Genomic DNA, 7,058 nt, shown 5'->3' on the forward strand with positions numbered 1-7,058 from the left:
ATGGGTACCACTACCCGATCCGCTAGAATTGATCTGCTACATAGCGGCGGCCACAACGGCCGTAACTGCTGCTTGAAACACAGCAGGGTCGAACTGAGGAGGTGGCGGCGGTGGAGGATTGTTGTTCTTTCGGTTGGACTTCTTCTTCGGAGGCATCTTTCTATAAAATAATTTATGAGAGAAATGAAGATAAGTCCTCTACAGATGTCAGAAGTCAGGTGATATTAAACAGTGTATACCTTATCCTGACAGTTATAGTGTTCTATCAAGTGATTTATAGAGGAAGTCTACTTAATGCAAGTAAACAATCGCTAGAGAATGAATAGTAACACTTGGAATGAAATGTCTACATTGTTTTTGGCTGTAGATAAAATACTCCTATAGTATTTTAGGTTGTGTGTTCGGTTCTATTGATCTCCTTTGTATGGATTTTGGTAAGTTTTAGACTTGCTGCAACACCACCATCACTCCCAAACACATGTTGGTCGTATCTCAAATAAATATAGTTGATCAAGCTATATTTATCCCAGATATGATTACATAACTGCCCAGGTTTAACAGTAGTGTCCAACATCTAAATACTTTTGTTTTGTTCTTCTTGTGATACTGGTTCTGGTATATATGTATACTTGTATACTTCTTATGAAATACTTAGATTTTAAAAGTATACTTTTAGTTCAGAGCGCTTTAGCCCCATTATGTTTATAGTTGTATATCATGTAAGGTTTGATATACTTAATTCACTATAAACAATGCTCTGATACCAATCTGTCACACCCCAAACCAGAACGGCGAAAACGTTCGGGGTGGAAGACGTCATGCAGAGTATCACAACAATTGCATTATAGTAATCAAAGCAAACACAACCATTACATTGAATACATATATAAGGTATTTACATCTGTTCGATATATAGTTTGTATACAAAAAAGTATAACAAAAGTATAAAATACGAGACACTATAAGCTCCGTCTTCTCAAAAGCCTGCGGGTGTACCTGTCTACCGGTTACCTGAGAATACAAGCGGTTTTGAAAGAGTATCAACATTAAAGCTGGTGAGTTCATAAGTATGTTTTTGTATTGAAAACCTGTCTGTGAATCTGTAAAATGTTTGCACGTTATCAAGAAAATCCAATATTTTCTTTAGTAATGAAAAGTAGTCTTAAACCCTAAGACTAAAATGTATGTTCGTTATTGTATTCTGTAGTTGTATATCAAAATGTTAGTCTGAATGTCTGGTTACCACCAGTTGTATTGTATGTTGTGTTCCTTACAAAAAATCTTTGTATAAAAACCCTGGCTATCACCAGTATGTATAGTATGTTCTGTATGAAAACCCTGGCTACCACCAGTATGTATATGTTCTGTATGAAAACCTTTGTATGAAAATGTCACACCCCGAAACCGATGGCGGAAACGTTCCGGGGCGGAGGACGTCATGCGTAGTATCACAACAGTTGTATCATAGTAAGCGAAGTAAACACAACCATTACATTATGATATGAGCATTTACATTGTTCAAAAACATAGTTTATACATAAGAGTATATAACAAAAGTAAAAGACGTGACTTCAGAATGTTCCGTCTTCTCCAAAAGTTGGCAAGAGTACCTGTCTATTGATGCCCTGAGAATACAAGCAGTTTTAAAAATATCAGCATAAAGCTGGTGAGTTCATAAGCGTTTAATTCTGGTGAAAGAAATATTTCTTTGATTCTTTGAAAAGTTGTTTCCCAAGAAAATCCTATATTTTCTTATGAAAGAGGTTTGATTATCCATTAGTTACACGTTAAACAACCTGTTTATGAAAGGTTAAGTTATCCCAGGAAAATCCTATATTTTCCTTAAAAGTTGATAGTTGATTTTCGATTCTGATACGAGGTGTACAAGTATCTACCATACTTGTATCGATAAATGTAGTTTCCTGGAAAAAAAACTGGTTATTCGCTGTGAGATGTATTAGCCTTATTACATAAATAAAACTAATAAAATAGGTAGTGAACTTAGATCCTAAGGGCGTTACTGATGCCCTCTAGTAATCAAATCGGTTATTACTTTGAGGTTAGTTCACTTGTTTCATTATTACATAAGTAAATTTTCGCTACCTAAGTTGTGAGTGCCATAACCGTACTTAGACAGGATAAGGCACGTAACGGGGGCCAGTATCTTTTATGACTTTGCCACCCCTGAACCTAACGGTTCCGCTGTAGCTAGCAGCAAGGGTGCAGGATAGTCAGTCCTATATAGATATATACACAATAGTCACGCTCTCTCTCCAAGAGATTATGGTTATAAGTCGTAGTCCTCCACTCACGAATCCGATGGAGTGTTACCAAGGACATGTCTCAAACTTAGCCTAACAAATTTACAAGTAATAGTACGAAAATCCTGCTTATGATTTGTATAAATCCTTTATAAAATATCACATTTTATGATAAGATTTACAAGTTCCTTGCTTTAGTTTTGAAAACTGTTTCTACGAGTTGATTTCTTAATCGATTGGTAAAACGGTTTTCTGAGTTAAAAGCATACTAAATATATAATCATTTTAAACAAAATAATATACTTGAGCACAAGTTTCCTTGTACTTTTGCTTGTATTCCCCCCTGAAAATATGAAAAACTCGGAAAAAGCGTAGGGGTATGGACTCACTGTTTTGACGTGGGATTCGGGTGTAAGTTGCTAGGAATTGCTGAGTGTCAAATAAAGCTTCGGACACAAACGGATCCTATTTAGCATGTAAAAGTACATATATACATTAGGTGAGGGCATAAAACTATTTTTTATGGAAGGAAACCACCTTAGGGACTAGGAAACACTTAAAACTAAGTGTTAGAATCACATGTGTTTGAAGAGGGGAGTTTGCGGCCGCAATCAGGAGTTTACGGTCCAGGTATTTACAGTCCCTGGGTTTACGGTCCCTGGGTTTACGGTCCTTGGGTTTACGGTCCAGGTGTTTACGGTCCCTGGGTTTACGGTCCAGGTGTTTACGGCCGTAAACACTTGGCGAAAAGATGCGATTTCCGGTGTTTCAAGGTCCTTTCTAGCCTTCTGGAAGTGTTCTAAGACTCGTTTCTAAACTTGGGAGGGTGTTGTGGCAACTTTGCACCCCATAAATAGAGTTTACGGTCAAAGGAGATTGCCTTGACCGTAAACACCCTTCTGGTCACGATTTCTAGGTGTTTAACAAGTGATTCTTGTATCCAACAAGCTAAGGGTAGTGTACTTACGTAGTAGAAGCTTGAAATGAGGTTTTTAGCCACCAAGAACTAGTGTGTGTTCTTGGTGTTCTTGGTGAGAGAGAAAATCTAGAAAAAGATGAGATTTATGAGCTAGGAACATGGATTTGCCACTAGAAGTGAGATAGAAACACAATCAAGGTGAAGAATCACTTACATTCTTGAGGATCCTTGGGCAAATTCGAAGTTTGTAGAGAGAGAGAGAGAGAGAGAGAGTAGAGAGAGAAAGCTTCTGGAGTGTGTAAAGTGATAAATGAAGGCCACTCATCCCTTATATAGGGGTGAGTTTACGGTCAAGGGGTGGCGTGGAGGGTTTACGGCCGTAAATAGGGTTTATGGTCGTAAACAGAGTTTACGGCCGTAAACTATGTTTGCGGCCGTAAGCTCCTCTCGAAGGGTCGATTGGCTCGGATGCTATGCTTTGACTTAGAAAACCTCGTTTTTGAATACGAAACTCAATCGAACTGAGCTTCGAATATTCTGCTAGCCCAAAAATAATACTAACGTGAACGAAAAATAAATAAAAACCTAAATTTTATTAACGGAAATTGGGTAAGGATAACGGAAAAAGTTTCGGGTTGTCACAGAAAACCCTGGCTTCCACCAGTATGTATAGTAGTTTTATTTCTTAAAATAAAACCATGTAATTGTATCCCCTGGAATCCTCTAGTTGTAGTGTATGATTATTATTGAAAATAAAACTATTTAAAGAATTGAAATCCCGTAAACAAATGGTTAGTTTATACTGTTGTGAGTTTGGAATAACCATTCTTGATACAACCTAGTGACCTCTACCACGTTCTTCAGGCGTCAGATGTTATGAAATTTGTCACCCCAGGCATGCCTGCCTAACTGTAGCTAGCAGTGCAGGTGTGGAATTGTCAGTCCCGAATAGATCTATTCATAAATCTCACGCTCCCTCTCCAGGAGACTCTGGTTATACTTTATTAGGATTTAGTTCCGTACCCCGGAGGGTATAATTGAAGTAGTGCTTCACAACCCTGTATTAACTAGTTTACGTGTAGTATTGTAATGTTTTCTTGTACTTGAAACTGTATGTATACTTCTAGAGTAAAATAATTTTACTTAAATAATTATTTATTATTGTACTCTTGTTCTCAGAAAGTAGTAATGTATGTCATAAACTATATCTAACATAATTTATATGTTTGTTAATGTATAAGCTCTGGACTTGATAAAATCGTGTGTTGAATCCCAAATTATACCTATTATAGTTTACATGTATGTTATGTATTCGGTTCATGTATTGTATTGAAAACTTTGCAATTATGGTTGTATGTTGAAAAACTTCCCTCATGCTCAGCATATTACAAAAGGGATAAAATATCTAAATATTTTATAAAATGTGGTGATCTCTTGGTTGTATCAACTACATAAGTTTTAATCCTTTTGAAATCCTTTATATAAGAACACAAAATTCCTTTGTGTTTTGCTTGTATTCCCCCTGAAAACGTTAAAAAACAGTAAACGTGTAGGGGTATGAACTCACAGTTGATTATGTGTACGAGCTTGACAGCAAAAACCGGAAAGATGACCCTCGAGTTAGAGTACGCGGAACTAACGATATCCTAATGATAATTTAACATATAATTGTATTTAAATTAGCGATTCCATTAATTGAAGTGTTAGAAAACACTTGCTTTTGGGTTAGGAATGTTACTGAGACTTGTTTGAAGTGTAAAAAGAAGGTCTACAGCCAAAGTTCACGACTCAAGTCTGATTGCGGCCGTGAACTGTTTGCGGCCGTGAACGGGTTTGCGGCCATGAACGGTTTGCAGCCTTTGAAGATTTGAAGGCCGTTCTTGGTGTTCTTGGTGAAAAACTTGAAGATTTGAAGCTTCGATCTTGATGATATGAATGTTCTTGGGAGCACTTGGAGAGGATTTTCGAGTGAAAAAGATGAGAAATGAGGAATCTCTCCGGGAAAAATATATATACCGGTTGGGTTTATGGTCGGAGGTGGGTCCCCGACGGTAAACAGTTGCGGTCCAAGAGTTTACGGCTGTAAACATGTTTACGACCGTAAACACTTGGCTGGAACGAGTTTTGTTGATTTTTCGATTGTTTTTCGTTCCGAAAACTTATATAAACTTTATTTATTTATTTTAGATTATTTCCTAACCCACAAGAGCTTAACGGAATAAACAAAATTCGACATTTTATTTAACGGAAATTGACTTTTGTTGACTAGGAAGTATCGGGTTGTCACACTGCTGATAGTCTCCAGGGTTGCTGATAACCCAATGGTTGTGATGTTTTCCCACTGGGACTGCTGATAGTCCCTAGGGTTGCTGATAACCCATAGCTGTTTATTTGTGTTGTGTTATGTGTGGTATTTTGGGGAACTCACTAAGATTTGTGCTTGCGATTTGTGGTTTGCATGTTTCAGGTTTTCTTATATTAAAGGAGGGGAATGACTCGATTTCATCGCATCAATGGGGGACTTGTGTACTTGATAACTTTTAATGATACTCTACTTAATGTTTTAAGATCTTGCAGTTGTGATTTCAATAAATACTTAAAGTCTTAATCGAAAAATTTGGGTGGAGTTTTTGGGCATTACAAGTTGGTATCAGAGCCTTGGTTTGAGAGATTCTGGCATAATGTCGGGTGTGCTTGAACTCAAACTGGGGATTTGGTAAAAATTTCTAAATTAAATTGATTTTTGAAGAAAGTTTTTAAAATAAAAGGGGTGCGATGCGTGCAATCAACCGAGCTCAAGTAAGTATTTCCCAAAATACCTATGCATGCTATATGATTGATGCTTGACGTGAGTATATGAGAACTGCATGCTAGATTAGGGATTAGGATCTGCGTAGTGTTGCATGCTAGGATTTCTGATTATGAGAGATGCCTTTATGCTTGTTGTGTGTGCTGGTAGTGATGCATGCTAGTGATTAGAGATCTTCAGGAGCTTTTGAGGTAGGACTGCCAAAATGCTGCTTGCTTTGTGCTTTGTAGGACTCATATTGATGTACGTTAGCTATCTCATGAATATGTTAAGTTACATGCAATGAGGGTTAAATAATCTTAGAGTGGTGGATTTGGCCTTATTGTGCAGCTCTTGTTTGAGTCTAACTGTTGTAGGGTTCAGTCTTTTAGTCGAAGGATTATCTAAGCTTTGTTGCATGTAATTGTATTTGTGAAATAGTTAACTAACATTAGTAGAGGTCCTTCAGTAGCTAATGGCAGGGTGAGGTGGTAATCCTAGGAGAGCCTAGGAAGCTATTTAGTGCGAGTGATGTGATGTTTAGCAGAGTTTGAGAGGGTGTCATTATGAGGAAGTGACTTAGAGGATTCGGGAGGATTTTGAGGAAAGTACAGATAAGTGTGGAAGGTAGTATTGGGCCCGTACTACTGGAAGCACATGATCCGTACTCAAATAAAGGAAAGTCCTGAAAATTCTAAGAAACTATTTGAGGGTAGGAACATGGTTTGGCACCATGAATCTGTTGCAACATTTTGGGGATTGTCAGCTTTTCGGTTATGGTTGTCCGGGAAGAAGACGGTTCGGGTGATTGTTTGGGCCTTAGTGGCCATGTCAGTTGGGGATGAATGGTGCATACCTAGATGAGTAGTTGATTTTGAGGTCTTGGGGGCCCTACTTGAAGTACTATCTATCTGAGTCGTGGAACTCAATGAGGGAGCGGTTGGGACGAGCAACTTGAGGATTACATTCTTGAGATTGAGTGATGGACCGATGGCTTATGATGTCATTTTCTATGACGAGGGTTCTGTTCTTCCAATTTTTCATGTGTAGAAAGACAATCATTTTCATGGAGATTGTACAAGATGAGGAC

The sequence above is a fragment of the Lactuca virosa genome, chromosome 6 (genome assembly GCF_052849685.1).
Source record: "Lactuca virosa cultivar CGN04683 chromosome 6, Lactuca_virosa_CGN04683_v6, whole genome shotgun sequence".
Classification (NCBI taxonomy): Eukaryota; Viridiplantae; Streptophyta; class Magnoliopsida; order Asterales; family Asteraceae; genus Lactuca; species Lactuca virosa.